Raw genomic sequence first — 9108 nt, 5'->3', positions numbered from 1 at the left:
GTTTGCCACTTGATTTCATCCTAAGCTTCATTTGTATCTTGACGATTACAATCTGCGTTCAAACCTTTCATAATTCCTGAAAACACCTCAATCGAGAGGATGAACCAACCGCACTTCATCTACGGAAGAAAAGATTAATGCATATAGATATGCACCTGAAGATACTCGGAACCTGAGTAAACTTTTAACACGTATCTGTGCTAGCTCCTTCGGCATTGTTATTACCGTAATTAACATTGCAATTCTTTTTCAAATTAGCCAATTTTGTCACAGCTCCAGCAAATCAACTTCGATTGTTCATTTCAAATTAACCTTATTATAACCTTGATATATGTGCTTGCTCTTTTATTGTTACCGGAGAACCTTTTTATATTCCATCATATTACCAGCAGACGTACCAGCTACCTCGTTGCTCCTTGGTTTAAATCTCTCTGAACAAATCACAAGGACTAAACTTGTACATAAAGAGTCCAGATGATTCTGTTTCTGATGAAATCTTTAGCGAATACCTTGCTTCTGACTCTAAACTTTTACGGACAAATCATCATCATCATCCTTTGATATTAGAAATTCTAAGATATCATCGTATCTTTCTTTATAAATATCCTCGATATTTCAGAAGATATTTTCATAACTATTCGTATCTGAAATCATTTATCTCTTCGCGATATCAGTGTTACATCAGAAAGGAAACTGTTTTAGTTTCTAAATTCTGAAAAATTCAAATTTAAAATATGAATATTTTTGAAGTAGTGTTGGGAACTGAAGCATGAGTTAGTATAATATAATGACACTTGATCAACGTGATTATATTACAGTAAGTCATGCTGAGTTTCTAATGGAACGTGATGATTCACAGATCATAACGTCATCATGTGCCATGTTACATAACCCTTTCATTCTGCTTAACTTCTGAACATATCAAGAAAGTATATTCTTGATAGTTCTATTCTCAGTGATTCGGGTAATTTGACAAATCAAATCGTGCGATTATGATCTTTCTTGTTTAGAACATTAAGTTCATTCGAAACTCCATACCTACGAATTCTGGACCATTATTCGTTTGACTTAAAGTCGGGAAGAGAAAACAAAAGGATGGAACTCCAAAACATAAGAGAAATGAAAAGGGTGGATTTATAGTGAAATACCAGACAGAGCAATCGAGACAGATAATCGTTTTTATTAAAAAGATCATAATTCCCTTAAATCCCGAAGAATCAGATCTTATTTAGATTTTAAAGATTTCTTTAAAATCTCTTGAATTCCGAAATTCAACCAAGACAACGTCAAAAGTTAAGATGCACCTTATTTTTCTAAATTCAAACGTGACTACGTCAAAAAGTTAAATCTCTATCTCAATCTTTTGGGATAGCTTCACCCGTACTCTTCATAAAAATCGAATTATTTTATCCCTATTACTCAATGGTAATAAAACTCTAATTTTTAGCTCGTATGTGTCATGAAAACATATTTATTGTTAACCATGACTATCTCACTCAAATTTTGAGATGAAATTTCTTTAACGGGTAGGTACTGTGACGACCCGGAAATTTCCGACCAAATTTAAACTTAATCTTTGTATGGTTATGACACGATAAGCAAAGTTTGTAATGTTGAGTCTTGAAAAACTTTGGAACAGTTTACATGAATGCACCTGCCCTGTTGACTATTCTCCACGATTCACGAACCTTTAAAATGTAAACAGAAATATAAATAATTATATACGTAAATAATTATATAGGATAAAATTTAAATATATTAATAAACTATTATGAGAATTAGTTATTATGAAAAATATAACTTCAAATAACTAAAACATGTTATAGTGTATTAAATGTTGTACTCTGAGATTATTTGTAATATATATATTTAATTACTTGGTAGTTAAAATATAATTAATTATGTAGTAGTTAAAATATATATATATGATAGATATTGGTTGTGTGTATGTTATAATAAATTAAATATTCAAGATATGTTATTTGATAAATTTAATAAATAGAAAAAATAATGTATTAAATATAATTACAAGTTGAAAGTATAGATGTATTAGTAATATTATTATTACTTTCAATACTACTATTAATAATAATATCAAAATTAGTATTATTAGTATTATTATTATTATTGCTATATTTATAATTAAAAGGTTATGATTATCAAGATAAAGATATTAAAAATAAATATTAATGTAAGAATGACAAAAACTATAATTAATATTATTATTATTATTATTATTATTATTATTATTATTATTATTATTATTATTATTATTATTATTATTATTATTATTATTATTATTATTATTATTATTATTATTATTATTATTATTATTATTATTATTATTATCATTATTACTATTGTTAGTACTAAAAATCATCAATTTTATTTAAAATTATTATTTTCATTATCTTAATTAATTGTATCATTATCCTTAAAGATATTATTATTATCTTTATCAACATTGTTATTATCATTAATAATACTATCGATTTTATAGTTATTATTTTCATTATTATTATTTTCATTATTATTAATGTTAATATAATTATTAATAATATTATTAAGATAAATTGAATATTTGTTTTAAAAACAGAATATTTGTACAAATAAACTTAGTTATCTATTAAAATTCTGTTTGATTCTCCTGTCTCACATTTCCTTATCAGTCCAAAATGATTTTAACAACAAAACAACCGACTTCCTATCAGCTACAATCAATCGTACGAAGCAGTTAACAATCGTGATCTTTTATTTTTTTATTTTATTTATTTATTTTCCTTTTGTCTGCTTTGAAAATAAGTGTCGATCAATGTCACTATAAACCAATCGAATCATTCTGTGTTATCAGTAACTCCCTCGGTTCACTCTTTATCATTATCAATTATCAATTAAATCACTTTTATCAATTTAATCATAAACAGAAGCAAGCAAGAACCCGTATACCCTGTTCTTATTACTTTTTCACAAAAACGCGATTTCAAATGAATTTTCAAAATGTAAAAATGCTATTTTGTTAGGAATCTATTACTCGAACTTTCTGCAAAATTTCAAACTCTAATTCCTCGTATTGATTACCAATTTCAGAGTCAAAGTTTTTAGACTAAAAAGTCAAACAATGTTCTTCAGTTAAATTCGAGTTTTGTGTTACGAATTAAGTGAAATTGAGGATTTATGAAGATTATAGGATGGTTTTAAAACATGTTTCGTGTAGGAATCCAGAGCTAAAACATTCTCAATTACAAAATTAAATTTTTTTCTTTCTTTTGAAACCGTAACAGCAGCAAGGCTGTTCTGAGTTTTTATTTTAATTTTTTAAAAAATAATCCAACAATTAAATGATCGTTTCCAGTTTATTTTCACATTTTAAATCAAACCTTAAAACGAGATTTGATGACTTATGAGTTCTGATTGATTTAAGAATGAGGAAGAAGAAGAAACTGTATAAGACGTGTTATATATATATTTTACTGTGATAAAAATCAGAAAAAGCATAAGCAGTGAGATGGTTTAAGGGGTGTGTTGGTGAGCGGGAGGCCACGGGTTCGAGTATGGTTCAGTGCATTCTTTTTAGGAAAGCTAGTTAAGGTAGTTTTTCTTTTCTTATAATTATTATTATTATTATTATTATTATTATTATATTATTATTATTATTATTATTATTATTATTATTATTATTATTATTATTATTATTATTATTACTATTATTATTATTATCATTATTATTGTTATTATTATTATTGTTATAATTATTATCAATTGTATTATCATTAAGTTTATTATTATCATTATTAGTAGTAATATAATTATTAGTATTATTAATTTACACTTATTATTATTAGTATAATTATTACTACTAAATATTATTATTATTGTTACTAGTATTGTTAATTTTAGATATTATTATTATTACTACTAATATAAGTAACATGAGAAAGATTATCATTTTACTAATCTTTATGATGATTATAGTTACAAACATGATTATTATTTCATTGTTATGAAATTTGTTATAACTTTAAATTATAGTAACTATAGATATAGATTATAAATTTAATACGATGTTATGATAAAATTTATTATTACCAACAATGTTATTATTATTATCATTATGTTATCAAACTAAAGTATCATTATATTTAAAAAAATTTAAAGTTATTACTTTTATTAAAACTGTCATTAACAGCAAAATTAATATTTATAACTAAAATTAATATTTTTACAGTTATAATTATTAATATAATAATTATTATCATTAATAGAATTATTAACATTATTATCTTATTAGTAATATTAAGTATTATAATTATTATCATTTTTATTATTAATATTACTCTAGTAATACTATAACTATTACTTTGTAAATAAAAGGTTATGTATATAAAAAAAATATATAATAACCATAAATTAAATATATAAATACTTTATTTAAAATGTACAAATATAATATGTAATAAAATATATAAGTTAGTAATATAGAAATTATCACTAATAATAATAATATAAATATTTGCTCGATTACGGTTATATGTATTAATGAATATGCAAATGATATAGGTTCGTGAATCCGAGGCCATCCCTGCATTGTTCAGTATCGTCATATATATTTTTACTACAAAATACAGTATCGTGAGTTTCATTTGCTCCCTTTTTAAATGCTTTTGCAATATATATTTTTGGGACTGAGAATACATGCACTTTTATAAATGCTTTACGAAATAGACACAAGTGATCGAAACTACATTCTATGGTTGGATTATCGAATCGAATATGCCCCTTTTTAGCTTGGTAGCCTAAGAATTGGTGTTTATTATAATTGCCACCAATTGTCGCGAATCCTAAAGATAGATCTATTTGGCCCAACAAGCCTCATCCGAGTTACGGATGCTTTAGTACTTCGATTTATCATGTCCGATGAGAGTCCCGGAATGATGGGGATATTCTATATGTATCCTGTTAAGGTCGGTTACCAGATGTTCAATCCATATGAATGAATTTTAAACACTTACGAGTGTATGATTATTGAATAAAGGAAATCTTATGGATTATTAAAATTATGGAAATGATCGATTATGATAAACTAATGAACTCACCAACCTTTTGGTTGACACTTGAAAGCATATTTATTCTCAGGTATGAAAGAAATCTTCCGCTGTGCATTTGCTCATTTCAGAGATATTACTTGGAGTCATTCATGACATATTTCAAAAGACGTTGCATTCGAGTCGTTGAGTTCATCAAGATTATTATTAAGTCAATTATATTTGGATATATTATGAAATGGTATGCATGCCATCAACTTTCGATGTAAATGAAAGTTTGTCTTTTAAAAACGAATGCAAATGTTTGTAAAATGTATCATATAAAGGTCAAGTACCTCGCGATGTAACCAAATGTAATGTATTCGTCCAGATGGATTAGGACGGGGCATGACAGTTTGCAAGTCGAAATTCTGTCCGTGTAACACTACGCGATAAATACTCATTGTAAGTTATATTCAACCTTTTTAAATTAATGTCTCGTAGCTAAGTTATTATTATGTTTATTTAAGCCGAAGTAATCGTGATGTTGGACTAAATATTAAAGACTGGGTTATTGGGCTTTGGACCATAATTGGTGTTTGGACAAAAGACCGACACTTGTGGAAATTGGACTATGGGCTATTAATGGGCTTTATATTTAATTAACTAAATGATATCTTGTTAATTTAATATAGACATTTACAACTTGACGTATTTATATATAACCACATACGCTTTACTGGGTACGGTGGGCGGGATATCTATAAATACTAATAATTGTTCATTTGACCGGATATGGGGATGGATTAATAGTCAATGGACTCATTAAAACAGGGGTGGATTACATTCAAGGGTAATTGGTGTAATTGTTAATAAAGTATTAAAACATTGGATTACACGAAGTCGATAACCTGGTGTAATCATTAACAATGTATTAAAACCTTATTACGGTTTAAATCCCCAATTAGTTAGAATATTTGACTTCGGGTATAAGGTTAATTTGGCGAAGACCCTCGCACTTTATAATTATCACCGATGGACAATTATGGACAAAATCAGATGGACTTATCAAATAATCCAGGAAAAAGAACAATTAACCCATGGTAACAAATTAAAATCAACACGTCAAACATCATGATTACGGAAGTTTAAATAAGCATATTTCCTTTATTTTTATATCTCATCGCACTTTTATTTACTGTCATTTTATTTATCGTACTTTAAATTATATCGTCATTCACTTTATACTTTAATATAAGTTATATTTATATTTAATATTTTGCATTAGGTTTTGACTGTGATATAAGACTTAAAAACGACAAACCGGTCATTAAACGGTAAAAACCCCCCCTTTTATAATAATAATAATAATAATAATAATAATAATAATACTTATATATATATTTATACAAATATAGTATCGAAAAATATAGTGTAAACTCAGCTGTATCCCTGTGGAACAAACCGGACTTACTAAAAACTACACTACTCTATGATTAGGTACACTACCTATAAGTGTTGTAGCAAGGTTTAGGTATATCCATTCTATAAATAAATAAATAATTTGTGTAAAAACTTGTATCATATTTCGCCGTATTTCATATTAAAAATAATACTATTTCACGTACCACCGCTCGCACATCAAGTTTTTGGCGCCGCTGCCGGGGAAGCGAAAGCGAAACGCTATATTCAAAAAAAAATATATTAGTTTTTAAGCTATTTTTGTAAAAATATAATTTTATATAAGTTTTAAAATACAAAAATATTTAAAAAAGTATATTTATCTATTTAAGTGTTTAAATAAAAAGAAAATATATTTTATATAATTTATTTAAAGTATAAAAGTATTTTTAAAAATATAATTTTAAATATAACCTATATATTAATTTTGTAAAACTAAAAAAAAAAATAATTAAAACTGGAATCGGGCCGAACTCTGTAGCAGCCTAACAAACTGGCCTGGTATCTATATCCATGTGATCGTATGACCCAGACACATAGAACTCATGCGATCGCATGAGCGTGTCTGACAGGTCTGAAACCTAGTACGTACGGATTAGGGTTTGTGTTTAATTATTATTATTATTATTAATTAATTAAGATTAGGGTTTTAATTTAATATAATTAGTTTAAGTTTAGTTTAATTAATTATAAGTTTTAATTAGTTTTATTAATTATAAAAATAATACTTTTATAAAATAATAATATAAAACTAATATTTTTATAAAAATAAGCAATTTTTTCATTTTTTGTTTCTTTTTATAAATTGTATATTTTTATCGTTTAATTAGTAAATTGTATATTTATCGTTCGTAATTAGTTTTAACTTAGTTTTTGCCGTAGTTATTTTTTAATTCTAGATTTTTAGGCTTTGCCGTAAAATCCCTTAAGTGCTTTTTCTTTAGATTAAGATTTAGATGTTTTAGAATTTTGCGACGACACTTATCGCTTTAATATTTAATAGATTTTAGTGCCTTTTAAGTTATTGCCGTTTTGGATATAGAATTCCTTCTAAGCTTTAATACCTTTAGACGCAAGTTTTAATTTTTAGTTTTAGACTTTTAAGTTTCGACGCTTTACTTTCTTATTATTATTTTTCAACTTTTCGTTTTTCGACGTTTGTTTTTCGACTCTTATTTCTCGACGCGCTTTTTCTTTTTCATTTCTACGCTCTAGTTTTTAGGACTTATATTTTTCTTTATTTTCTTTAAATTTTCGACGAAAAATTATTTTAAGCAATTAAATTCATAGACATCCAAATTTTTTTGGTTCGTAGTAATAGTTGGATTTGTTAGTGGCGAGTTGTGGGCTTCCGATTTAAAGGGTCCTGGCTACCTGCTGCATCTATTGGATATTCAAAACGTGGGCAAAATCAGAAAAATCTATTAATTTGATAAGTTATATAATATTTATCTTTATAACTAATAGGATATTCAGTGAATGCACCGAGCAAAACGTTCATCACATTTCATACGTTCACCACCAGTAACTCGATCAAGACATTTATCCAATATTGTCGCATTGATTTTTCTTTAGAATCATCATCTAGTCGAACAAGTACTCCAACTCAAATTTCTGATAATCCAACTTTTGAAACCGACTTCACAATTGAGGACCCGGAGGATATTCAGGGACAATTCAGATATCCTGAACCACTAATAATTCCTCCTGATCCACAAATTATTCATCCAGAGGTTGTCGAGGAAGAAATCATTAAATCAGAATCTTCTAGTGAATTAGATTCAACAAATTCAGATATGGAAGAAACGGAACCTCAAAGTATGGAAGACCGAATGAGAGCCACACGCACTGGCCAAGGTCATGCCATTAATCAGCCAGATGTTAATGCACCAGATTTTGAAATCAAAGGACAAATCCTACACACGATCACTAATCAATGCCAATTTGGTGGTACAACAAAAGAAGATTCAAACGAACATCTTCGAACTTTTAGTAGGATTTGTAATCTATTTAAGATCCGAGAAGTTGAAGATGAAACTATTTATCTCATGTTATTTCTCTGGACTTTAAAGGGGGAAGCCAAAGATTGGTTAGAATGGTTACCTGAAGGAGCGATTGATTCATGGGATGTTTTAGTTGAAAAATTTCTTAAAAGATTCTTTCCGGCATCTAAAGCCATGAGACTTCAAGGAGAAATTGCCACATTCGCACAAAAGCCAAATAAAATGCTATATGAGGCATGGACAAGATTCGGAAAAATGTTGAGAGGATGTCCTCAACATGGTCTAGATACTTATCAAATACTTCAAATATTTTACAAAGGAGTCGACGTCGCTACACGAAAAGACATCGACACAGCAGCTGGTGGTTTCATTATGAAAAAAACCGCAACCGAAGCTCACAAGATTATTGATAACACAACATCCCACTCACATGAGTGACATCAAGAAAAAGATATCTTTCGTTCATCTAAAGCGGCTAGATCCGATTCTAGCCATGACTTTGATTCCATTTCCGCAAAGTTAGATGCTTTCGAGAGACGAATGGAAAAGATGACTAAAGATATTCAATCAATAAGAATTAGTTATGAGCAGTGTGGAGGACCACATTTGATAAAAGATTGTCT

General features: G+C 27.5%; 1 non-coding gene across 1 annotated transcript; it reads right to left on the bottom strand.

Annotated features, from left to right (window-relative positions):
- Positions 1 to 8662: 8662 nt before the first annotated feature.
- On the bottom strand, positions 8663 to 8769 carry LOC139850898 (small nucleolar RNA R71). The gene has a single exon (XR_011760274.1). It is a non-coding gene; the product is annotated as a small nucleolar RNA R71 (small nucleolar RNA).
- Positions 8770 to 9108: the final 339 nt, after the last annotated feature.

The sequence above is a fragment of the Rutidosis leptorrhynchoides genome, chromosome 5 (assembly GCF_046630445.1).
Source record: "Rutidosis leptorrhynchoides isolate AG116_Rl617_1_P2 chromosome 5, CSIRO_AGI_Rlap_v1, whole genome shotgun sequence".
In the NCBI taxonomy this organism is placed as follows: domain Eukaryota; kingdom Viridiplantae; phylum Streptophyta; class Magnoliopsida; order Asterales; family Asteraceae; genus Rutidosis; species Rutidosis leptorrhynchoides.
The sequence above is the reverse complement of the archived record's forward strand: the minus strand, read 5'-3'. Positions and strand labels throughout refer to the sequence as shown.